This window comes from Protopterus annectens, chromosome 8.part0, assembly GCF_019279795.1.
Source record: "Protopterus annectens isolate FY-2018-M chromosome 8.part0, PAN1.0, whole genome shotgun sequence".
Classification (NCBI taxonomy): domain Eukaryota; kingdom Metazoa; phylum Chordata; order Ceratodontiformes; family Protopteridae; genus Protopterus; species Protopterus annectens.
In genome coordinates this window covers 349,792,870-349,820,587 of record NC_056741.1, presented here as the reverse complement: position 1 = coordinate 349,820,587, position 27,718 = coordinate 349,792,870, and the positions used below count along the sequence as shown (strand labels likewise).

The window sequence follows — 27,718 nt, the reverse complement described above, 5'->3', positions numbered from 1 at the left end:
TCTCAAATAAATAAAGAAAGATATCTAAGCTAAGCTTTGCTATATTCCTGACTATATCTAAAAGAATTACTATACCCTCGTTAACTTACTTACAGAGCAAATCAAATGTGTGGTGAATGGGTCTTCTTGTCAGGTCCAAGACAGACTACAGAATGTTGAGTCTCTCTAAGAGATTTCGTAAATTAATATCTCAAATATTACTGCTGGGCTAGCTTGCAGAATGACATCATTTTTTGTCACCTGACTTCTAGTCCCCAGGCCCAAAACAACCACTGATGGCAGCTGGTAGCATTTAGCATCTACCTGTAAAAATACATAGACAAGGGCTTTTCCTCAGATCTTTAGCAAATGCTGGAAGTCATAAAACAATAAAACACTTCCAAGACAATACAGAAAACATCTTAGAACAGGCATTGTGTCTGTAGCTGCCATAAAGTAATTTAATTTCAGCTATTTTTCTGAAGTTTTGCTGGATTGAAGTCAACCTGCTGTGTTCCAATTTCCACTGTTAAAATATATACATTTAAACAGTTACAAAAGTGCATGTGCATTTCTGTTCTCTTCCAGCAGGGCACACTGTGGATACATCTTTAAGCTCAGTACTTTATAAAATATATTTTCAACACATGTCTGTACAAACATAGTTTGATATATACATGACATACAGCTCTAATATATTTGTAACACAAGCATCTTACATAAGGCATGTTGACCTTCACAAATGACACCTAAACATTTACAAAATTCCAGACAGCTGTGCTGGCAGTATCTCCCATTGTCACAATTCTGTATAAGTCATGTTGATATTCATAAATTATATATAATTATTTACAAAGTTCCAGCTAGCTGGGCCTGGCAGTATCTCCTTGTGCTACATCCCCTATGGCAATAAAAGGTAATACATTAATGTGCTCTTTGGCTCTGTCCCATGTTCTTCACATGAGCAAGTTCATAGGTTCATAGGACAATATTAGGCTATTGGCCTGGAGGCCCTTATATTTCTAGCCAAGAATTTCACCCATGTTCCCACAAAGTCAGCACCTGTTTTCCCTGTCCAGCAGGGACACAGGTAGGATCTCAGGGGTATATTTTCGGTTTCCCATTCAGTCATCCAGGTTCCTCTTAAAGAGGGCTAGTGAGGTACTGTACTTGACATGGAGAGGAAGTCTGTTACACAGATGGAGAAGTCATTGGGACACAAATTTATCCCGCCAACAAGTTGTATTAATGTCACAGACCAGGTTGAGACCTTGCATGCGGGTTGAGTGAGTGGAGTTTGACTTACGGATATGCAGCAACTCCATCAAGGCTGAGTCTGACATGGCCTTGTATGTGGACACAGGTCACTTCTGAGCAGTCTCTATAAGACTGAGTAGAGGGACAGAGCTTTTAGCCTATCTGTATAGGACAGGTGTTTGAGACCCTGGGTTTCCCTGGTCAGGAACCTCTGTGGTCTCTCCAACTGCTGCATGTGCTTGCCAAGGTACATGCTGAAGGGGGCACTGTACTACTGGACTAGCTTGCAGAATGACATCTGACAAGGGAGGAGTATAGGGATGTTATGACCTCCTTATTCCTGGATGAAATACCCTTACTTATGAGGTGGGCCATGTAGAAAGCCTTCCATACAACAGAAGCAAAATGGTGGTCAAAAGTCAGGTTGCTATCAACCTGGGTGTCCAAGTCCCTCATGACTGATTGCTTAGTACATTGTTATTAATGTGATAATTAGTGGTGACACCATTTTCTCCAAGGGGGATAATGATGCATTTCTTGTCATTCAGTTTGAGGCCATGCTTCTGGCACCTGTCATTAGTTTGGTTAAGGCCCTCTTGGAGGATGTTCACATCACTAGGGGAATTTATGACAGTGTCCAGCTTGCAGTCATCTGCAAACTTGGTCAGCCACAGACCACTGGTTTTGGCTTGTACCTCAGAAAAATATATCACAAACAGTTGAGACCCCAAGATCGATCCTTGGGGTACGATGCTTGTTACAGGTCTGTTTACTAGAGGTGGCTTCCCCTATTTTGACCAAGTGGGTTCTGTCAGTGAGCCTGGTATTTACCTATCTAGTAACATATGGGTTGATGCCTAGCTGGGAAAGTTTATCGATTATGCCCGAATGGGGAATAGTGTTGAAGGTTTTGGCTAGATCAAGGTAGGTGGTGTGCACTTCCCTGCCCTCATCCATGGCTTTGGTGACTGTTTCGAAGAAGGCAACCAGGTTTAACAGGTATGATCACCCTTTGACAAAACCAAACTGTGTGGGATCAAGCGTTTGGATGTTACCAATGTCCTTTTTTTATAAGGTCCATGATAATGCATTCCATGGCCTTGCAGATCAGGCTACTTAGGCTGATTGACCTATAATTGCCTGGGTTGGTGGATGATCCACCTTTGTGCAGAGGGATGACAGTGGCTGTCCTCCATTCTGATGGGATGAAGCCGGTGCAAAGGCTTTGGTTGACTAGAGTGCCTAGTGGTGCTGAGAGCTCTTGTCTGAGTTCATGTAGGATACAGCCAGGGATGTTGTCGAGTCCCATGGAGGCTGTATTTTTTGCCTTTGAGAGGGCATTAATAACCTGCTCCCTGGTGATGAGGGGAGGGGGACAGGTGCTGGGGATGTCCTGATTTACTGATGTGGGGGACAACGGGGTAAAGTTTTCACTGAACTTGTCTGCCAGCAGGTTGGCTATATCTATGGCGTTTGTGTATGTGGTATTCTTGACCACCAGTTTAGAGCAGATTTGGGAGTTACCTTTGAGATTGTGGTCATATGCGAAGAAGGCCTTGTGATTGTCCTTAGTGGATGTGGCCAATTTGGACTCGAAGTAGCATTAGAGGATTTCACCAGTGACCTTATTTGCTTGTCCAGACAAAGGAGAAACTGATTCCAACTTGGCACCTGCTCCTTCTTGGTCCTGGACAGCAATTTTTTCCTTTTATTATAGAGTTTGTTTATTGCTGCTGTCCACCAGACATGTGTACTCTTCCTTGAGGAATATGATTTGGTCCTGTCAGGTACTACTGAGTCCATGCAGCTTTATAGGTGCTCATATAGTTTTTTGGTGTAGGCATGGATGTTAGTGCTTGATTCAACTGAAGGGATGGTGGCTGTGAAGCTGCTTATACCTGCTCTCAGGGGTTGTAGTCAGCTTTGGAAAAGTTTTTTTTGTTCGACCCTGGCCGGGGGGGGGGGGGGGGTCACGGGATATGGTGACTTTGAAAGTGATTGCTTTATGGTCAGATCTTACCAAGGAAGATGACACTGTAGGGGTGCTACAGTTGCTACTCATGTTGGTTAGTACCAGGTCCAGGATATTTTCACCTATTGTGGGGGTGTCGACCAGCTGATACAATGCACTGGCATTGACAAAGTCAAGGAATCTCTGGGCATTTGTGGTTGAGCTAGAATAGGTTGGGTAGTTAAAGTTGCCCAGGATCAGGTTAGAGGGGTTGAATCTTGATGGATTCAAGTAAGTTCAGATAGGTGGTGTGGGCCTCCTAAGTCATGGTTGGGGATCTGTAGCTAGCTATGATTTGAATGGGTGTTTGGTCAATAGTTAACTGCACCTGGAGTGTCTCCTGTTCGTCATACTGTTTGACCAGCCTGGAGGTGTGTATGTCTTTGATAAATATTGAAACTCCACCTCCTTTGGCTTTGTAGCCCTCTGTTTGTGGTCTGAAAGTATGGTAGGGCAAGTAACCTAGTAATACTGGGCTGCTCTCTGCAGCTTTGAACCAGATTTCAGTGACTGCTCAAATGTCAGCATCTTCCAAGGTGAGGAATACTTGTAATGAGTGCAGTTTCATGTTAAGACTCCTAGCATTTAGCAGCATGACCTTTAAATTTCATTAAGAAGAATTTTTCATGTTGGTAATTTTGTCCTCATGACTTTGCCTAAAACTGCACTAGTGGGAAGGCAAGAGCCTTTGTCAGAAGCTTGAAGCCCAGGGGAGAGAGATGAAGCCCATCTCTGGCAAAGCATCATGGTATGTCAATTGGGTCCTCCCAGGCTGTCAGGTACTGGATCCACTTGGAATTACACCAGAAACTAAGCCAATTGTTAAAGTCAATAATTTTCTATTTGTAATGAGACATCATTCTGGGTGACGGTAGGATGCTGCTTAAGGCTCGGGACATACCTGCCTGGGACACATATTCAACGAGCTCAATCATGTCCCTCTTCATATAATCCAGAGAGGTACATCTCAAGTCATTCACACCAACATGGACTATGACAGAGTCATAACAGTACCTGTTGTTGAGAGACTTGAGTGAGTGAGTGATATGGCAGATTCTAGCACCTGACAAGCAACTTACTGTTACTTTCCCCTTGTCTAGTCTGGTAAGGGGCACATCTGTGTGTCTCATGATAGAGTCTCCTATGACTAGTATTTTGGGTTTGTGGCTGGGCCTTACAGGCTGTGTAACACAGGCATGTATACTATGTGTGGTGCTTGGTGTGGTGGGGTATGATGTGCGTGTGTGTGTGCTTTTGCCTTGGAGGTCACTTTTGTTTAAGTATGTTTTTGTTGAGAACCTCCACATATGTAGGAATGTACTGTACAGGTGTGGGTTGTGTTAGAGATGTGGTACTTGTGGCGTTTGTGTGACAACCTTCTCAGCGCCAGAAGTACTGGCTTGTGATTGAGACAGCAAGGATTTTAAGTTCTAAATGTAATTGCATCTCTCACATATTGTGTCCCTAGGAGGTAGAAGAAGAGGGTTGTCTGTGTACATGAGGCAGTTGCTACACTCTCTCAGGATGCCCACATCAACAAGACTGGTAGGAGAAACCACAGGAAATTGTTCGTCCATGGTTGTCAGAATCTGTGGAAGAGAGGTAAAGGATGGTAGAGTGGGTATTATCAGAATAAAGGGCCTATAGGAGTGAGTAGGGCTGGATAAAATTAGTTGCAAGGGAGGGCATCAGATACACAGGAGTGCTGGTAAGGGAAAAATGCAACTGAGATACCTTGCAATGGGTTAAAGCAGCACAGCGGCAGTGTGCAATAAGCAAACAAATGCAACACCCTGCAAACACAGGGTATAAATAACAGAAAAGATGGAAGAATATAGAAGCTTGAATAATTACCGAAATCCTGCTAGCCCCTGCTCTTTCAACCAATCACTCGTGCTACAGAAGGTCAGACAACCCTGTTACTCTCACTAACAACGATGACAAGTCACTAAGAAGATGGCTGCCAGAAACACAGGAAACTCAACAAGCAAAACAACCATGCCTGGATAACAGCAGGCCTCTATCCAGACTATGCTACCTGACTAAAACACAGAAACCTCACAAAAAATGCACAGAAAAGTACAGATAGAGCACTCACAAACAGAAAATACAACTGTCAGTATGAAAAAGCAGTTTACAGTTAAGTAATTCAATAAAAATGCAATTACGGTAATGGAACACTATCTAGCAATGAAAATACAGTTAAAATAGTATAAAACAGTACAAAAATGCAGTGAAACAGTAAAAAAAGCTTTGTAACAGTGCAAGGACGGTGCAGTGGTGCAGCAATAGCATTGTCACCTCACAGCTAGAGGTTCTCCAGTTCGATTCTCAGCTGGAGTGCCTTCTGTATGGAGTCTGCATGACCTCCCTGCACTCATGTGGGTTTCCTCTGGGTGCTCCAGTTTCCTCCCACGTTACAAAGACGTGTTTGGAGCATTTCTCCCCAGGGCTCCACTGAAAATTGGCTTTGTTCCAAATCGGACTTTCCTGTTTAACAAATGTTAAATAAAAATAAATAAATAAATAAATAAATAAAATGTAATAGATTAGCTGTATAGCACAACTATAAGTGTTAAGATGTGCAATAATAGCATTAGGAGATGATCCAGATCTAAATATAAGAATCTCATCATTATAGTGTATTATATCTTCCAGGGAATCGTTTAAGGCCAATGCTGATGAAAATTATGAAACCAAGGAACCAAAACTGGACAATTGAGGATTACCTCTGTGGATAGTCTGCTTATGACAAGACTATTATTGGAGCCTTAGCGATTTTCTGCTTTGTCACTGTGATGAATCACCACTCCTCAGCCTGGAATAAATAAAGAAATAACTCTTGTACAACTACAAGTAGTCAAAGTATAACGATGATTTGGATACTTATTCAGAAAGGGACGAAAACAACTTTGCAATAAAGCAAGAGGAACTTCCCTATAATAGAAAATAAAAAATAAGGGAAAAACCTCAGCTCCCTTAAAAACTGAGCTATTTCTAGAGAGAGATCGACTAGCTAACAGGATGGTCTGCCCATTCCACCTATTTCTTTTCAACTGAATGGCCATACCTGCACTGACCCATTCCTCATAGCCAAATTATAGTCATACTGGCTTATTTCTTCCAAGTCTTTCCTGCTTCTTGACATATACATACAGGGCCAGATTCAATAACACCTACACTAAGTCTACATGATCTGTATTTAAGAATATCCCTACCATATTTTTTGTGCTTTCTAGTCAATCAGAAAGATTATACTAAGTGTGCATGTAGTATATATTTTGTGGTAACCTTTATGAGTCCCCCTCAGTATTTTAAGTTGCAAGAAAATCAATAGGAAAACTAAAATTAGGAGGAAGAAGGTGTGAGTTATGCTTCTGTTGTCTGTTCACTTAGAGCAGTGTACACTTTGAGTAGGCTTTATTGAATCCCAAGGACAGACTGTCACAGTTACTGTGTCAAAATGAAAAGGAGCCACCAAGATTTTTGCAAATACTTATAATCTTGCAAGTCACAAAAAAAAGCTCAGGCATAGCCCATCATTTGACTGCCTAACAACTAATAGATTTTATCCCAAGTTCTTAAAAGTCTGTGACACTTTTACTTTTATAACCATTTCCTTAACATACATAGTTAGCATGTTACAATCTGCTGGTACCTTCCTCACTGGCGGGAAAGCCTATTCAATAATCTCCATACCAAAACTAACATCTGACACCACAGTGTCAACATCTTTGTCCCATATCTTTCCTGTGGATATTAAGTAAAACATTAGAGATGGATGTGTCCTTAAACCTCATTGATTAAAGTGACAAAAAATGCTTACTTCACAACTCATAGCACAGGTGCAGGCAGAAACATAGCACCCTCTATGTCCTACCCTCAGTGACTTATTCCATCTATATGAACATGAAGGACAGAGCTCTTACAGGTTTCATTTCTAGACTTTAATTCCTTGCCACATCCCCTTCTACTGGAAGAAATCAAATCTCACGGTCTGATAATCTCTGTCCTAATTAATTTACAAATGTTCTTGAGACTTGCAATGCTAAACCTCTTGTCATAAGCAGACTATCCACAGAGGTAATCCTCAAGTGTCCAGTTTTGGTTCCTTGTTTTCATAATTTTCATCAGCAGTGGCCTTAAACGATTCCCTGAAAGATATAATCCGCTATAATGATGAGATTCTTATAGTTAGATCTGGATCATCTCCTAATGCTACCAAACTCATTTTCTAATGATGTTTGTCCACCGTCTCCACTTCACTAAAATCCAAGCAACTTGCCATAAATATCATTAAAATAAAATAAATTATTTATTTTTATTTATTTATTTGCTTTTGTTAACCAGGAAAGTCCACTGGGCTGATATGAGCCCATTTTCAGCGGGGGCCCGGGGATAAAAGCTCCAAAAACAATATACATAAAAAAGAATTTGTTTAGAGAGTTAATAACAGCATTTAACAATATACAAGAGTAATAACAGCATTTAACAATATACAATAGTAATAATATATGATGATAACAACCAGGCTCTCTCACCACGGAACTGTAGAAAGCAGTTAAGAAGTTCTGTGGATGACTCAATGTTCACAAGAATCAAAATGTTCGAATCAATGAAGTCAAAACGACAACTTCACTTTCCCAATAAAAATGTCACATAATCCAGGATGAATTCAGCAAAGAACCTTTATTAACTGTGAGCGCTTTCGCGTAGCTACCACTACGCTTCATCAGACAGTACATATAACATTTAAAAGCCTCTATTTATACAGAAAGTAAGAAGTAAAAAAGGCGCCAAAGTAAAACTAATAGACTGTTCAATTACTCAATTACTTAGTTAATTAGATACTATAGTTTGATGCAGGCATTTCAAAAAGAATCTCATGGTCTTAAGGTAGGTAGTATTATTCATAACTAGTCATTCTATTATCAACCAGAACTAAAACATAATGCCGAAGCAAATAGTAAATAAACGAATAAATGTGAATAAATAACTAGTTAATAAAACGGAGAAGCACAATAAATACACATGATAAAAATGAGAACAGAATAAAGATATATGAATGTATAAATAAGCACTGAATAAAAACCTTATATAATTTAATCTAAATGCTTGTTTTATGACAATATAATATAATGAATGTACTTATCAAATACCTATGAAAACACAATCATTGAAGTGAAGATGTATAAATAAATGGATATGTTAATAAACAAATAAATAAATAATTAATTAATTAAATAACCACATAAAATACTAAATGTGATGAATGAATATGTGAATATAAAAATATAATGTAATATAATAATATAATATGATGAAATATATATATTGGAATATATACATAAATACTGATAAGATACATGTATTAAAAGCTTTTAATCAACTTAATTTGTTTACATTTAAAGAAATGGTGTTTGTACAATGACCAGAATGTATAGGGATATAAAGGCTGAAATCAAGGACTAAAAGTCTATCTGGCTTCCAAAACAGACTTAATCGAAACTTGATTATTAATGCCAGGGGGTATATGTGCAGCCAATCTCAAAATCCATTTTAGTTCCTTGTTGTTCAAAAGCAGCAAACTATCCCCACCTCTTTTATTGTATGTGACTATTTCTAGTACCCTAAATTCAAAGTCATGGAGAGGATACTCCGATATATGTTTCGCCAAAGCATTTAGTTCATTCTTCTTATGAATATCATACAAATGGCCATATATCCTATCTTTTAAACATCTTTTAGTAAGGCCAACATAAAAAGCTTGACATTTCTTGCAGGTAGCAAGATAGATGATATTCTTGGTGCAACAATTTGCAAAAAACTTAGGCTGAAAAACATAGTTCAATGTAGAATGTTGAAATTCTAACTTTTTGGAAATAGAACCACATCTATTACAATTGTAACAGGGAAATGTGCCTTTCTTGTGGCTAAAAGATGATAATGAGGGTTGAACTGTACATTTATCATTGCATAATAGCCGTTTTAAGCTCAGACTATTTCTGAACATAAAATGTGGCTTAGCCCCTACCATTTGCTTAACAAATGGATCTGTAACAAGAACCTTCCAATTATTGTAAAAAATCTTCTTAATATCATTAATAATACTAGTATAGTTTAAAGTCACAGCTACAAATTTATTATGTTTATTAGAATCTATTCTTTTCTTAGTGTGGATATGCTGATTTTCTATCAGAGTATTTTTAATGATGTTATTTTTAATAGTTGTAACTAAGCTTGGGTCGTACCCTCTTTCCCTGAAAAGTATTTCTAGGTGGTCTGCTTCTAAATGTAAGGTAGATGTATCTTTACAGAGTCTTTTTAATCTAATGAATTGACTCTTAATAATGCCAGGAAAAACATATCTGGGATGCATACTGTCAAAGGTCAAGATGGTATTCCTCCAAGTGGGTTTCCTATATAGCGTAGAGTTGATTGTACCATGTTCTGTAATGTTTAGAGTCACATCTAAAAAGTTTATAGTATCAGGTGAACAATCCATGGTAAAATGCAGGAAGGTAGATGTACTTTCAAGATAGTTTAGAAAGTTTTTAAAATCATTCTCAGTACCTTCCCAAACAATAAAAATATCGTCCACAAAACGTTTATAGACTTTTATCTTAGCAAACAAGGGGTGAGTAAACAGGCATCTGCGTTCCCATGCTAAAACAACCAAGTTGGAATAGGTGTTAGCACACGGGGTGCCCATTGCCACCCCCCATTTCTGTAAATAATAATCATTCAAGAACATAAATACATTGTTATTTAAAACTGCATCCAATAGCTGACCTATGAGTAGCTGTCTATCATTTGAAAAAGATGTTTCTGTCACTAATATTTCTCTCACAGCTTCAATGCCCAAATCATTAGGGATTGATGTGAAAAGATTTTTCACATCTAAAGTTATAAGGAGGTACTCATGCTCACGTGGGGCCAGCTGTATCCCTGATAAACAATCGAGTAATTGGTAGGTATCTTTTAGAATAGTGGTAAAAGAATCCACTACTGGTCTGAGTAAGAACTCTATGAAACATGAAATATTAGCAGTGACCCAATTATCACCTGACACAATGGGTCTGAGTGGAATAGGACTTAGATTTTTGTGAATTTTCGGTAGTCCCTTTATAATAGGTATGGTAGGGTTATCTATCAATAAGTAGCTGTACATTTCTTCACTGATCTGCCTACAAATCAATAAGTCATATAATATGTCATGTACATTCTTAATTATTCCATTCACTTCATATAGCTTCAGTTTAACATAAGTCATATCATCATTGAGCATGAGATGCATATTCGAATTATAATCAGACGTATTTAAGATTACTACCCCACCCCCTTTATCAGCTGGTTTGACAGAAATTTCATTGCATTGCTTCAAATGTCTCAAAGAATTAAATTCTTCTAAAGTTAGGTTGTAAAAACCAGGTTTTATCTTACTAGAAAACAATTCATACAAATCGTGTTCACATAAATTTAAAAAACATTCTATGTTATAGGGAAGTGGGGGCATAAAAGTGCTTTTCCTTTTAAAACCAGTAAAAACAGTGTTGCTGGTAAAATCAGCTTTCTCTCTGAAAAAAACTTTTAAAGCTACTAACCTACAGAATAATCTAAGATCAATTAGAACATCACTTAGAGTATCAGCACAAGCTGGAATAAAATTCAGTCCACGATTAAGTAGAGAAATGTCCGCATCAGAAAAATTAAAATCAGAATAGTTATACAATAATGTAGTCACATTTTTGTTCTTCTTGTTGGCTGGAGATTTTCTTTTGAAAGTTTCCTTTTCCTTGGGCCTCGACTCATGGAACGTCCCCTGTGATAGAATTGTTGTTTCACAGGGTACGGTAAAAAAGTAGATGTAGAAGGACCTAAAGGTACAACAGCATTAGGGTCTTTGGGTCTAGCTCCTGGATTGCTAGGTAGTTGTTGCAGGGCTAATTGATTAGGAGGGGGTGTGTCAGTCACAGCAGCAGCACTGATGCTAGTGTTAATCCCCTCTGTAGGTGTGGCAAGCGGCAAAACATTGGTTGGAAAAGTATTTACATTACTAACATTGTTAGTGGAAGCATCTACATGTGTAGAAGGTTGTGCATGGTTCGTATTCTCATTCAAACTGCTTCCATTCTGCACAACATTATTGCCTCTCGGCCATACAAATATCTGCCGTGATCTGAAATCATGAAAATCTCTCTGTAACTTTCGCAATTTGGTTGCCTTCAGCCTTTCGCTAAAGGCATTTACTTGCAAACAAATATTGCGCATTCTCCGGACACAATACTCCGCTTTGAAGCGGTGACTTAAATCTTTAAAGCTAGCATCAACTTTGTCCCTTAATTCAGTTTCTATGGGTGTAAAATAATCAAGCAAAAGCTTAATGTACCTGTGTCCGAGGTCGATGTTTAAGTCCTGCCATTTTTTAAGAAGTACCGGGTGTGCCTCCCCGTATGATGGCATGCAAAGTACTCGCATCCCTCTGGGTACGATAGAATAGTGTAGGCACGCTTCCAGGTGTTGCCTTTGCCAGGCGTATCTCTGCAGTTTATACATATCGTCCTCAAGTTCCTTGGATGCAGAGTTAAAGTCAGACATATTGAAACCTTCTTCATTTACGGGAGTAGCATGTTCTGCTTGGGATAAGTCCAGAGCCAATAAAGGGTTAGCCTGTAAATGTAACAAGTCCTCTAAGATTACTGCGGCATCCCTCGTCCCTGGAGTGTAGTCCAATTCAATATTGACGGTGTCCATCATATACAAGCGTGTGCTAGCGGTGAAAATAAAGTCAAGGGAGAAAATGAAACAAAAAAACTTTTCACCAGTAGCTAGAGAGAGTGCCTGTAACGACAAGGCAGGTAAAATGATGATAACAACCAGGCTCTCTCACCACGGAACTGTAGAAAGCAGTTAAGAAGTTCTGTGGATGACTCAATGTTCACAAGAATCAAAATGTTCGAATCAATGAAGTCAAAATGACAACTTCACTTTCCCAATAAAAATGTCACATAATCCAGGATGAATTCAGCAAAGAACCTTTATTAACTGTGAGCGCTTTCGCGTAGCTACCACTACGCTTCATCAGACAGTACATATAACATTTAAAAGCCTCTATTTATACAGAAAGTAAGAAGTAAAAAAGGCGCCAAAGTAAAACTAATAGACTGTGTTTTTGTTTCATAGTAATAATATAGGCGTCAGAAGTGACACAGTAACATAGGCAATGTATAGCAACATTTTGTGGAAGACTCGGGTGCTTGGCAGATATTCAATAGGACAAACAGATAATGATAATCTGCACTTAAACAATTTTTTACACACCAATTAAAGCAGGGTGAGGCACACTGTGCTGTGATTAAGGGTGAGTGCACAACAGGGAGAGTGAAGAAGAGTGTGGGTATCTGAGAGATGAGTCAGGTTAGTAATCAGGTGACTGAGGAATTGGGGATGGTGCAAGGGCATAGCCAATGAGAGGAGAGATGTTGGTAGAGTGATTTTTGAATGACAGGGCATTATTTATAGTCCGTAGATAAGGTGGAAGGGCATTCCAGAGTTTAGCTACAATGAAAGTGTAAAGGTATTGGCCTACAGGGAGTTTAGGCCTCTTAACTTGGAAAAGTGATTGATTTTCAGATCTTAGTCAACGGTTTAGTTGATAAAGAGTCAGAAGTGAAGCCAGGGCTCAGCATTTGGAGGAATTATAGATGAATTTGTGTGCTGTATCTAGTTGTATGTAAGTTAGGTGTTGTGGGAGTTCTAGCCAGTTCAGGGATTGTAATGAGTGACAGTGATGGGAGGAATATTTTGCTCTAGTAACGAAGTTAGCAATTTTGTTATAGCAGCTCTCAATTTTATTTTTTTAATGAGGATTGGATATTTGTCAGAATGGGGGCACCATAGAGGATAGAAGGTAGGAGAAAAGTCTGGGCAAGTGTTTTTCTAGTAGAGTAGTTTAAAAAGTGTTTATGTCGGTAGAGGGTACTAAGTTTTTGGTGTGTTTTTTTGATGGTGCTGTGGATGTGTTGGTCAAAGGTTAAGTTGTCATCTAAGGTTATGCCAAGTAACTTGGTATGGGAAACTACCTTTAAGGCAGTCTTGTTGGAGGAGAAAATGATGAAATCAGATTTATTAATGGTGGTACTTTTTTGGGCAAAAAGAGCAAGAGTTTTATTTTATTTGGGTTGAGGGCAAGGTAACTATTTGTCATCCAGGTTTCGGTAATAGAGAAAGCATTCTGGATGATGGTCAAAAGTTTGGTTTCAGAGTTACTAGAGCAGATAATAGTAGAATCATCTGCGTATTGAACTACAGATGCATGAGTGAGAGTGGAGTGAAAATCATTAATAAAAATACTGAACAGGAGGGGCCTAAGATGGATCCTTGGGGAACTCTGGTAGAAGTAATGAGAAAAGGAGACAAAGAGTGCAACCATTTGGTGGATTGTTGTCTGTCTGTGAGGTAACTGTTGAACCAGTTAAGGATGTGTGAGGACAAGCCTAGGTGTGAGAGCTTAGAAAGGAGGAGAGGATGGGACATGGTGTCGAAAGCTTTAGAGAGATCAAGAAAGAGTGCAGAGACAAGTTTACCATCATTGCGGCTGTGGTTAACAGTGTCTAGGAAGGATAGGAGAGCAGTTGTAATACTATGGCCAGGGCGAATGCCATGTTGAGTTGTGGAAAGTAGTTGGTTTTAGGATAGGTAATCCATAAGTTGAATTTGAATACATTTTTCCATTATTTTAGAAATAGGAGCTAGAATGGCTATAGGATGGAAATTTGAGATGTCTGAATTATTACTGCCTTTGTGTAAGGGTATGACTTTTTTCCAAATGGATGGTACATAGGCTTCTTGGATAGATCTATTTATGAGAGTGCTTATGGAGTAGCTGATGAATTTGGCTGACATTTGAAGGTATTCTGGGGGTAAACTGTCTGGGGCAGTGCTACCGGGTTTGAGTTTTAGCAGAAGTTTAGAAATAGTGGAAGTGGGAATGTGAGAGAATGAGGAAAAACTGGTGGGAAGGCTTTTCTGGGGTATGGTTTGTAGACATGGGGTTGCTGTTGTGAGTAGCTGAAGGAAAGGTGGAAGCAAGTTTGGATATAGTGTCTATGAAGTAGGAGTTGAAAAGGGTAGGGGGTTTGTCAGGGTTTGGGCAAGGATTGCTTTTGGTGCCAGGGTTTAATAGAGTGGAGACTGAATTCTAGAACTGTTTTAGGTTATAGTTGTGTTTGTTTTGGAGATGGAGGTAGTACTGTTTTTTATCTATAATAACAAGATGCTTTCCTTGATTGCAGAGTTTTTGAAAAGGTGGAGATCTATGGGGTTTTTACTATTATGCCATTTCTTTCCTCGGTCAGTGGTATTCATACTTTTTTTGTTTCTCTAGAAAGCCAGATTGCGTGATTTGCTTTTATTCTCTTATTCTGGAGAGGAGCCATTATACTGAGTAAACTGAGGAAAGCTGAGTTGAAAAATTCAACTGCTTCATCTAGAGCAAATACTTTAGAATGCTCCAATTGATTTTGTTTAATGTTTCGTTAAAGCTTATGGGGATGAAGTTGGCTAGCAGTCTAGAGGGTCTGTATTGGTGATCATGTAAGGTTGAGGAGATGGCAGGTGTTATATAGGCGGGCAGATGGTCACTGATATTGCAGGGTAGAGTACCTGCAGATATAATTTTGTTGGGATCAGACACTAAGACCCAGTCAAGTAAGGTGCCATTGTTATTGTTAGGCCTGGTTATAGTAGTAATGAGCTGAGTGAAGTTACAGAGGTTGATGGAAGCATTTGGAGAAGGATTTGTATGGTCTAGCCAATTTATGTTGACATCCCCTAGGATTATAGTTTCACTGTGGATATTATTTGAGGTCCAGGCAAATATTCCTTCTAAAACAGAAACATTGTTGCCGGGTGGGATGTAAATGGCTATCAAGCACAATCTTTTTAAATCATTTAGTTTTAGATGTGCAATGATGAGTTCAGCTGCAGAGAATTGGGGAATGGAGTTTGGGTAAGGAATGATGGTGATAAAGTTAGAGTAAAGAAGACCAGCTCTTCCCCCTTTCTTGTGGGGTCTATCAGGCCTTAGGCAGGAGAAACCTGGAGGGAGGAACTCTGTGTCTTTTATATATAGTTTTAGCCATGTCTCGATTATGGCAATTATGCTGGGTCTGGAATGCACTATCCAGGCATGGAACTCTGGAATTTTTTTCTGATACTTTGTACATTAATGACAGTGAGCTTTAGGGATTTATGAGGTTTAGGAGGTGGGAAGGTAGTTGGAGTGGGTCCTGGGTTGGGGTGGATGTCTCCACATTGGGAAGTGTGGATGTAGTGTTTGAGTGGTGCTGTTGAAGCAGTTTATACTTAAGAGTATAAATTGAGTTATGAGGAGTGTAGTTTGTAGAGTTTGCTCTGTATGTGATAGGATTGTATGTTTGAAGAATAATAATGTGTTAATGGAGTAAAGACTAGGAGATATTGTGGAGTAAGAGTTGTGTTTAGGAAGCTGGATAGCTGTACAAGAGGTGGGTTTTGGTACTGTATGATTAGGATGTAATGATGTAAGGTGTAGAAGTAGTATGAGACATAGTGAAGAAAAAAGAATGTAAGGTGTAGAAGTAGTATGAGACATCGTGAAGAAAAAAGAAGTGGTAATACAGTGAAGTGTGTTAGTGGCATTGGTGAATGTTTGGTGAATATAGAAGTTCCAGAATAGAATGTGGGAGAGAAAGGGTTGGGAATGATGAGTTGAAGCTGGTTGTACTGCAGGTGAAATAGGTGTTTGTTAAATGAGGTAGATAGGATGGGTTTACAGAGTGAGGCTTATGTTGATTAAGTGTGGGATGGGCTTAGAGTGGTGCATATGTTGATTGGTTGCTTGAAACTGGGTGGGGTATGGCTAAGTATATATGTAATTGATATGGGGTGGGTGGGAATGCGGGTAGGGTAGGGGAGCGAAGTGAGCCCGAGTGAAGAGAGGGGGAATGGAGCGGGAAGGCTCGACTCGACTTGCAAGGTGGGACAAGAGAAACAATCAGTAAGGTAGGTACGAGTTGGGATGATAGCTTAGAGTACAGAAGGGAGAGAAAGGGGAGGTAATATTACTTACTAATGCTAGTTTAAGTGGGTTAGAGACACTTATTTTATGGATGTTAGCAAGAAGGAGGCAGGGGCTGAATGATTAGGTTTAGATGCAGGGAGAGAGGCTAATTAATGCAGGGCTGTCCTGTGCGGAGGAGATATCAGCTTTGAGTGGGGGGTGGATGGATAGGACAGCTAGTAAAGGGGGTAGGGCTGTCAGGGATGGAGTTAGAGCTTATGGTCAGAGGTGGTCAGATAGAGGTAGTGGGAAGTCTTGGAATAGGATTCAGGAGTTGTGGGCAGTATAGACTGGGATGATTGGGAGAGGGTGATGTATGATGGGGAGACCAGATTAAGACTAATATACAGTTGTTAAGCAAAGTTAAACATGTGCACATACATTCACTGTTGAAGGACAGGTAGCAGGCACAGGGTCCGATCTTCAACCAAAGGCAATGGTCTCAGGACCAAGTTCAGCTTGGGGTACGTAGGATTCACAGTATTCACCAGAGTGAGGGAAGGGCAGAAAAAGGATGAGTATATCACATTCACTGTTGGAGGACAGGCAGCAGGCACAGGGTCCGATCTTCAACCAAAGGCAATAGTCTCAGGACCAGGTTCAGTGTGGGGTATGCAGGATTCACAGTATTCACCAGAGTGAGGGAAGGGCAGAAAAAGGATGGTTATATCACATTCACTGTTGGAGGACAGGCAGCAGGCACAGGGTCCGATCTTCAACCAAAGGTAATGGTCTGGGACCAGGTTCAGCGTGAGGGTACGCAGGATTCACAGTATTCACCAGAGTGAGGGAAGGGCAGAAAAAGGATGAGTATATCACATTCACTGTTGGAGGACAGGCAGCAGGCAAAGGGTCCGATCTTCAACCAAAGGCAATAGTCTCAGGACCAGGTTCAGTGTGGGGTATGCAGGATTCACAGTATTCACCAGAGTGAGGGAAGGGCAGAAAAAGGATGGTTATATCACATTCACTGTTGGAGGACAGGCAGCAGGCACAGGGTCCGATCTTCAACCAAAGGTAATGGTCTGGGACCAGGTTCAGCGTGAGGGTACGCAGGATTCACAGTATTCACCAGAGTGAGGGAAGGGCAGAAAAAGGATGGGCATATCACATTCACTGTTGGAGGACAGGCAAGCACAGGGTTTGATCTTCAACCAAAGGCAATGGTCTCGGGATTAGGTTCATGCTTTTTGGAATACATGCTTTTTGGAACATAACTAGAACCTCTAAAATCTTAACTTGATTTTGTCAAGTCTGTCAAATATCTAGGAATGACTCTAAATAACCTCCCTGTGTTTTAACCAGTATGTTGCCTATATTTAAGGGAACAAATCATTTGTGGCTAAGAGACTGTGTGTTTTTTTTATAGAAACTTGCTATATACTAGGAAAAGGTACTGTCTTTCCAGTCTTAGGCTATGGCCTTGAGAAAAAATATAGGAACCTTATGCTTCACTTCTTATATATTTTCAACAACAGATTGTTGATTCAGTAAGGACAATAATTTCCCCTATCTTTCAGCAAAATATACCCATATGATTTGCCAGGAATTATTTTCACCCCTTCTTTCTAAGATGTCAAACTGGGAATCTCATCTCCTTATTCAGTTTCCTCCCTCTCTTACAAGCGCACATAGCTAAGTAGTTGGCTGAGCTAAGTTCATATTTAAATGTCCACATTCTCTTTATAAATGAACATGGACTTCTTTCTTTCTTTGCAGGTTCCTTTTTTTGAGAACTATGTGTGCCTCTGTGATAAGCATTTTTTGTAGAGTAAATACAAAGATATAAATGACGTTCTATTGTCTTGACTATAGTGTTGAAAAAAAGGCAAAATGATCTTTGATTATAGCTATAATGCAATCTGAGAAGGATGGGCTGAAAACATAGCAAGGAATTTCCCTGGCAGAGAATTCAAGCCATCATTCCTTATTGGCTATATATGCATTTTATGTCTAGCTTAAAGAACAGCTGAGTATGGCAGGCATGCAGAAAATGACCATGCAGTTTGCTGTGTTATAGGTATCCAGGCTTGTCATTCGGAATAAGCAGACATATGGATTCCCAGTGGGAATTAGAGTAGGTCTCTTTCATGGCCCATCTTGGACACAACAGTACTGAAATCCTCGGTACTGCCTCATTGTTTAGTGTAAAAAACAGGAGAGTCTCTGTTGTTTAAACATGACATACCTCTCAACCTCTTAGCTCAAGGAATCTGGTCAAAGATAAAATAATACTTAGAAAGTTACTAGAATAACAGGATTTGTGTTAGCATGCATTTTCCGAAGGGTGTAAAGTCTGAAACTCAAATATTTGTCATTGTTTAGTGACTTCGGTCCTCAGTGATTTGCCTTAAAACCCAAATTTTATGAGAAACAAATCAAAAAATCTTCACATTCTGCAAAAATCTGGACAGTTGAGAGGTATGAAACTTGACGACATTTTTTTAATGTGCTTACCAAGGCAGCCAAACTGCACCTGCTGTTTATGTGAAGTTTAGATCTCAGGCCTGATGTTCGCATAGGCAACTTTCTAACATGAAGATTGCCTTTTATTTCTGAATATGCAGTACTATACTAATTTCCCAGGACTTTTTCTCTTGAAGACAGAATGGCTTTCATACTTTCCTGTAATAATCCACAATACATTTACTATAGATTTTTGTCTTGTTTAGTGTTTAAGCAGAAAAAAGAACATACTTAAAGTATATTATTCAGTATCTTTTCTGTCATTGAATTACATGCTAATTCTTGTGGTTTTAGAAAAGATTTCAATAGATTTATTTTATGTCATGCTGCTTTAAAGAGTTATTTCAGCTTTTTATCTATCTGCCTGTTAGACAGTATTTTCATTCTGTATAATTAATTATGCAGTAGGCCTGCAAACAAAAGCTGTCAAAACTTAACATTTTTTCCCAGATTATACTGATGCTCCTCAATAAAATTAGTTAGTTAGTTTTTGACTTAAGAAACCAGAGATACTGGAATTTCTTCCCACTATCACTATCAAACAGAAAGGCAGAATTCTGACTGTAGATCTGTTTTTTTTGGCTCATAGTAAAACCACAGCGTCCAAGTCATGAACCCAAGCAGTAAACACTAGGGGTTATTTGTATTCAAGGGCGCCCGCAGGCAGGTGCAAGGGGGTGCACTTGCACCCCCCTGGAATCGGCAATCGGCTGACTACAGCATTTCAAACAAAGTTTTTCTTTTGTGCGTTCTTCTTTAAGAAGATCGCGGGTAGGCATGCTGACATCATCGCGGGAACTTAGATGGGCTGACATCATCGCTATGTGAAAGCGGGAACTTAGACAGGGTATTCGAGCGGGAACGGAAGATGGGGACTCAGACGGAGTATTCAGGAACGGAAGATGGGACCCATTCAGTGTGTGTGTGTGTGTGTGTGTGTGTAAAATGCCCCAGGTGTACATGGTGGTGGGTAGAGAATAAGGCTTGAACCCTGTACCTTGGGCCCAAGTGGCAAGAGCCTGAATTCCCTACCCACCACCATTTGTAAAAATATTGTAGATTTTCCCTCATACCTTTTCTGTTCATCATAAAATCTGTGGTTTCTGCATTTGTGTCCTTGTTGCCTGATATTCTTGGCTGTCTGGAGTGTTTCTCCCTGGGCCTCTGCTAAAAATTTAGCTTTTTTTTTTTTTTCAAAGTCAGACTTTCCTGGTTAATAAATGTAAATGGACACATTTCAATATTGGACTTCTTTTCTTCAGAAAGTGTATGGTAACAAAAGCAAGCTTTTATTCTAGCAATTTTCTAAGTGTACAAGATGGATATTTGAAATGTATCCCTGTGTTTGGGACTGTATTCCCCCCATTATTGGCTTCATCCAGGTTTTGTGCTAGGGTTGAGAGTTATAGTAAGAATTGAATTCACTGAATATGTTTGGGGCTGTATTCACCCAGTGTTGACTTTGTTCAGGTATTTATTGGCTTCATCCAGGTATTTATTGGCTTCATCCAGGTTTTTTGCTAATGTTGAGAGCTATGGTAAGAACTGATTTCACTGAAAATGTTGGGGGCTATATTCTCTCATTACTGGCTTTGTCCGGGTGTTATTTGCTAAGAGGTTGAGAGCTATGGTGAGAACTGAATTCACTGAATGTTTGGTGGTTGTAGTCACCCATTATTGGCTTTGTTCAGGTCTTTTGTGCTAAGAGGTTGACAGCTGTGCTATGGTGAGAACTGAATTCACTAAATGGTAAAGTTTCAGTCTTCCTCTTTCACAAAACAGCTGATTTGGCGTAGTGGTATGTTGCTTTGACTTTTGCACGGGGTCCCCTGGGTTCAAGACGTGGCAGTGAAATGTATGGTGGTAATGCAGCATTTTATTCTAGCAACTTTCAAACATTATACAAGCAATGTTTAAAATGTGTCCCTGTTGTTTGGCCTTTTGCCCCCCCCCCCAATAAATTTCGGCTTTTTCCAGATTTCTTGTGCTGCAAAGTTCAGAGATACAGCTGAGTGTCGAGTAGATTTTACAAGGAGCTGAGAGCTGCAGGGGAGCAAAAGTTTAGTGCTGATTATGCTTAGTCTGCTTACATTAATAGCACAACAGATAGTGTACTTGCTTTAGATGCTGAAGGCTGTGGGTTCTACTCCCGCAGTAGGTAAATGCATTGCTGATGCTGTATTGTGTTGTAAAGGGGGTGGATGCTACAGTCCTTTTGGCAAAGATACCTAGTAACTATGAACCTGTTAACAGTTTGCTATCCATTCTCTATTGCGGTATTACTAGCTTTTCATTTTACTGCATGCAACAAAGGCAATTTATTCTTCAAGGGTAATGGGCACTTTATTTGTAGATTAAATAATGACATATAAAGTGTTTGCTAGCAGCAACCTCTATTAGTTACAAATTTCTTCAATGTGGATTTTACTACAGAGATTGTGTATATTTTTACTGATACTGGTGGACTTGAGTAGACTTTATGATGGAAATGTTCTGAATTGGGCAATTTTGTCATTGGTGGATGCTTTTTGTTTCTTTGTTTACTGGAAAAATTTTCAAAACAATAAATTTAAAATGCCCTTTAACAACTGTACTGTATTGTACAAGGAATATAATGTAATACAGTCAGGAAGGTGTATCAAAGAGCATGTGTATGTTATGTTCGAGGGGCCTATGATTTTGAAGACAGCCCAGAGTTAATATTTGCAATTGGCAAAATGTATTTTCTCTGAAAGTGGGTTTCAGTGCTGTTTCAATGCATGTGAGTTTCAAGGGCAGAGAAGTATTAATGTTAGTCTATTTTCATTGAGACTGCATTGCTTTAACAGATATGTATTAGGGTTTGTGCTGTAAAATGCAAAATAAAACTTTCAAATGAAATCCTAAATCATCGCAGAAGTAAAGCAGTATGCACATTAGTGTTTATGGTAAATGGGGCAAAATAACCAAGGAATGGGACATTGGAATGGCTGCAGGGGGGGAGGCTCCATTTGACCATGATTTTGTGAGGGGGGGTAGCAAACTCAGACAGCCCGGTTGAACTATACCTCTCAGTTGTCCATATCTTTGCAGAATTAATAGATATTTGCTGCTTATTTTTGGTTTGTTTCTCAAAATTTGTGGTTTTCTAGCAAATCATTTAGGAATTAAGCCATTAAATGACAGACATTGAGTTTCAGATGTCATAATCTTCAGAAAAATGCATGCTAATGCAAGACTGTCTAAGTTTATACAAGAGCAATTTTTAGTAGTGTTTCTATGTTCCCCAATATATTTGGCCTTGTTCAGATTTCCTGCATTAAGAGGTTGAGAGGTACGTGCAAATCACTTTGTAGATTAGGAATATCCAAACATCTCAATTGTCCCCAATTCTGGCTCAAAATGTTGCTCTCCCCTAATAATGCCTCCTCCAAAATGGCAATTTTGGAAGAAAATGTGGAGGGTTTACAATTATAACTGTAATGATCAGTTGTAGGTTACCTTTATTTCAGAAATGCATGTGGATGCTCTTATTTTGTTAGCTGCTTCAAGTTAACTGTTAATATTAAAAAGGTGTCCCTTTTTGACAGGTATTTTTGCATCACATTTTGGTCTGTTTTTCATAAAATTGTGGTTTCTGGCAAATTAGTGGCAAGTCATTAAAGATTGAAGTTAGAAAATAATGGCAGACATTTGAGTTTCAGATTTTATACCCTTCAGAAAATTTGTACTAATGCAAGATCTACCTGTTCTATTAAGTTAATAAGAGCAATATTTAAAAATTGGCCTTATTTTTGGGCCTGTGTCCCACTTCTAGTTCTATGTATGGCTTTGTCCAGATTTCTTGCTCTGAAGTTGAGAGGTAGGAGTGTCAGAGCCTTCAAATTATGACATACTTATTGCACCCCAGCCCCCATTGTAGTGGCTCGGGATGTGTCCAAGGAAGGCAAGAAGCAGTTATGCAGTAAGTGTGCAGAGTATTCCCCATCCAAGGTAGATCACAAATATGACCGTGGCTTTTCATCTGTCCTTGATTTTGCAAAATGTTCTGGTTTTCTATCAGATTTTTATACTGTTGATTTATGCTTCTTATTATTCAGGAACTGCATGCTATCACAGTGTCCTGTTGCTCTGTTTAAGTAGCCATGGTTTAATGAACATCAGGTAAGCTTGTCGGAGATTGTAAGATGCAAGTAAGCTTTAGTAAGCTTGTCGGACATTGTAAGATGCAAGTAAGCTTTAGTAAGCATATTGTTAAAGAATTGCTAGCATTGAAAGCCTTTTCGTTGTTGCCATGCAGAGAATATTTACATAGCTAGATAATGTATAAGCCTTGGGTATTGAAATGCATATGACAGTATTTGTAATAAAAGGACAGGATTATAGTATTTTCAGAAGCTCATTACATTTTATTGGAGACCAGTGTCTTATAGCAGTGTCTGTGTGTTAGTACACTTGTAGTTGGGTGGCTTTAATGGTATCTGGTAAATAAGCATTGCTACCTTACTTAGTCAAGCCCTGCAACAACTAGCTCCACAATGAAGTCAAAACACAATAGCTCTGGTGGGTAAATGTACTCTGTAGTAATCAAAAAAGGCAAATGTTTGAAATGACTACAGCTTATGTGCAAACACAATAGGTAGTGATGAAACAATGCTCTGCTAAAAATGCTTTAATGCTCCACATTGCTGAGCTGCAATCACTAGCTACCAGGATTTCACCCACTTCAGATCAAGCACGGTGCCGTTCAGTGCAACCTTCCCAGAACTAATTCAAGTCTGACCAGAATTATTTGGTGTGTGTATGAGGGAGGTAGCATACCCCTCAGCTGTCCAGATTTTTGCCCCATATTCCTCTTAAAAAGGATTGAAGTTGCTAAATAATGAGAATGCATACTAACACAAATCCTGTTACTCTTGCAATTTTCTGAGAGCCATATTTATAATTTGTCCCTATTTATTTTAGGCTTTGTCAAGATTTCTTGCACTAAGGGTGAAGCCTTGAGGGGTGTGGTATCTTTGTAAGAGAGAGAGAAAGTGAAATGCCCAAGTTAGAGTTAGCAGGTGGAATTTTCAAGTGCATTTTCAAGGAACTGTGAGTTTTAAGGGAAGCGAAGTTCACTGCTGCTCATGCCAAGTCTATTTACAATGTGCAACCATTTTGTTTAGAAAATGGTATCTCTATTGTGGTATAAAGTTTTAAAGCTATGTTAGTAGCACCACAAGTAGAATACTTGCATCTTAATATAAAGGCTTGAGGTTCTATTCCTACAGCATATACATTTGTATGCTGCAGTCCTCAGGATGTCCTCCTTTAGATGAGATGCCTAATAACTATGAACCTGTTTTTCAGCTTGTCATCCATTTTCTATTGCAATATACCAGCTTACCATTTTTTTAATTTAACCTAGGCAATTTATTCTTTGACGGCAGCAGGCACTGAATTTGTAGATGAAATACTGAAATATACAAGTGTTGCTGTATAATACAAGGGATATAATTCAATTATATATTATAATTAATACAATCAGGTAAATCAAATAACTTTTGCATGGCCCTAACGGTGTGCAAGGAGCCTATTGCTTGAAAACAGTTCAAAGGTAAATAACCTGCCACTGGCCAGATGCATTTTCTTTGAATGTGGGTTTCAATGGCGTTTCATTGAATGTGAGTTTCAAAAGTAGAGAAGCTTTAATGCCAAGTCTGTTTTCATTGCAAGACTATTGCTTTGTTTAGGTTTAGTAAATGTCTCAGTGTTCGGGCTATAACGTTTGAAATAAAAGTTGTAAATTTAAATCCAACTGCCTGTAATCATTGTAGAACTAAAGCATAACACAGTATGCACACAGATTTGAACAGTGTCTACAGTAAATGGGGAGAAATAGCCAAGTAATGGGACACTGGAATGGCTGTGTGGGCGGGGCTTGGGTGGGTGGACTTGGGTGGGGCTGTGTTGGCAGGGGGCGGGGTGAGCTATGTGGGTGGGGCTCTGGGTTTGCACCCCCCTGCAAAAAATCCTGCGGGCTCCCTTGTTTGTATTGTGTTTTATCCTGCACTCCAAGTCTCAACGATATAGCAGTCCTTGCAAGCTCATGAGGAGGGATATTTCTGAAATAAGATGAAGACAAGGGACTCTTTCTTAGTAATGTCACAGGAGCTTCCTTCTACGGCTCTTTTATTTGAAAGACAAACACATTGTTCTGTTAAAGGTAGAGCAACATGTACTGTTTCCTCTGCAAAACCCATCAAGGTTGCTCCACAATTCTCTTCTTAGTTATTCTTTGTAGGAATATTGGTAAACATGTAATAGTCTTACTAACCTGGGGTATAGCTGTGCCTGAGAACTCCACAGAGATAAGGACTTATAGGCATAATAGCAATCACGTTTCATGGGTGAATGATTTTATAATCACTGCAATGTCTACCACTACTGTGACACGTTTTGTTCATTATTACTACAAAGATCAAGAATGTCTTTTTAGTTCCTTCATGCTCCTGAAATTTTCCCCTCCTTTTATGTAGCACCACAGTCTTCAGACCTGCTCTGTTTTGAGTTGTTTCCTACATAATAACCACTTAATGCCTATTTTTGTCTTTCCCTTTGTTTTTTTTTTTCCACTATACTTATTCACTTCATGTAGTACATTTCATCAATATGTTGGCATTGCATTGACAATGCCACTATGCAGTAGTTTCACTTTAGCCCTTAATTTGTGTCTTTCGGCTTTTTCCCGGTTAGGGGTCGCCACAGCGGAACTCATAATAAACTCCCAAAAAAGGGAAAAGAGCCTGTGTGTGTGTGTGTGTGTGTGTGTGTGTGTGTGTGTGTGTGTGTGTGTGTGTGTGTGTGTGTGTGTGTGTGTGTATGTGCATGTGTGCGAGAAAGAGAAAGAGAGAGAGAGAAAATTTCAGGAATACAACACAATGTCTGGGAATCATAGACATAGAACACATAGCATATAGCACAATACTAATTAGTAAGTGCAGCAGTCAAACACAGTGTATGAGCAATTCTAAGATCCCACCTTGTACATGCCTAATTAGCTGTGAACTGCTTTGTACAGTGAAATCCTTGAATATATGAATCCCAGCCTACATCATGGCACCTATATATTTACAGTGCAAATCTTCTATTAGACTAAATTCATTCTTTAAAGATGGGATGCTAGTTTATACTATAAATATCATCTTGGTGTCATGAAAATGTTATCGTGCTACTAGTTTCTTCAGTATGTTAATAAACAAGTGGCTTAACTTTTCTTGGGTGCAAGCAGAAACAGGCATTGTTTACAGACATTGTGGTAAATAATTTTAAAGTGAATTAAATATAAAACACAATATATACATTTCATTCACACTATTAAGCTAGATATACATGTCTGAAATATTTGTTATCTATGAATCAGTCACTGCTATCTTCAAACAATGTAAGTCATTTTTCTGTCCTTTTGTTTTAATGTTGATTATAACATACTTTTTGAAAACATTTTCTTGTACATATGCAGTTTAGGTGCTGGAGTTCTCTAGATACTTACAATTAAAATATGGTCTGCCTGTATTTGCTGTACCACTATGACAACCCTGTACCTAGATAAAATATTTGTGTATAAGAGCATTATACCCATATACTATAGAGTGCCTGTAATACAGATACAGTACTTACACCTTATAAAGGAATTTTTACAAACATTAGCCATAGAGCATCCACACATGCACAAAAACACAAGTTTTACTAGGATGTATCATTTAATATAACTGTAAAATAATAATTTATAACTGTGGAAATAAAGGTCTACTTGCAACTGTGGCAAAACTACAATAGTCTATTAGAAAGAGCACTTTTTTCATATTCAAAAAGACTGTCACATAACTGACACTTAAATAACACATCTAAACACTTCTAGGATACAAATTCAGCCATTCGTTACAGTTTTGAGAAAAGACACTTGCACCACTACTGTGTTCACCAGTGCACGCATCACAATTGCCTTTGTTCATTATTTCTTTCTATTTGTATTCAGTTTTAACAGTATGCCTGTTTCTCCAGGGGAAATCCATGACTAGTTCTCTATGGGGAGTCTAATTAATCTGTCCTAGTTTCTGTGACAATGCGCTGAAAGCACAGATGGTGGACCCCTTAACACATTATTAGTTGCTTTACTCTCTTGATAACACTGATACTGTGCATTCCAGATTGATTTCCTTTTAAATAACCTATTTGAAACTTACCTCTTCTGTGCAGGTCTTGAAATAGGAAAGGGCTATCTTTTTGTTTACTTTTTGTAAGCCCTGCCTCCTACAGTCTTCACTTCCTAAAAGGCCTTCAACTACTTGCTGAGCTAGTCAACATTCTAGCAAGTCTTTATGCTGCAGTTTATCTGATTGGCTGGTAACCCTGTCCCTCATACAAACATTACCTACTTGCATACTGGACACACAAATTCATGCAGTAATGGGACAATCTGAGCTGATTCTATCTATTGTGTCACATATGCTTTGGCTTCCCACTGAAGAGGGGCAAAGCCCAATTACAGACTTTCATTAAAAGAAACTCATTTTTCAATAGGTTTATAATTCTGTTTGCAACACAGATAAAGGGAGGAAAGAAGTTTCAGATCACCGGCTTTGTTTTAAGTTAAAGCAGAACCATTTCAGCACACACATTTACGTGGGAACAGTAAAGGCAAATCAATATGTATAACCTTCAGGGAAGCAGCTGTTTTTTTTTTTAACAATGAATACTGAACTGCCTGCACATTTCTTCTGGCTGTAGAAAAGTACTAGTTTGAAAATAAACTTTTTTTTTAATCTGGCTAAATGCCTGTTACAGCTGTTTTTATTACAGGAAACTTCAAACAAAGCTGTCTGTGATATACTTAATGGAATGAAGCTTCCAACAGCAACATCGTACAAGTCTTAGAAGAA

General features: G+C 38.9%; 1 protein-coding gene across 1 annotated transcript in view; it reads right to left on the bottom strand.

The window, feature by feature from the left end:
- ZYX (zyxin) overlaps window positions 1–27,077 on the bottom strand; it is a 1,199,731-nt gene extending 1,172,654 nt beyond the window's left edge. The window contains exon 1 of the mRNA XM_044079859.1: window positions 27,023–27,077. The gene's annotated coding sequence lies outside the window, so the exon portion shown is untranslated. The remainder of the gene's footprint in view (window positions 1–27,022) is intronic.
- Between the last annotated feature and the right edge of the window lie 641 nt (window positions 27,078–27,718).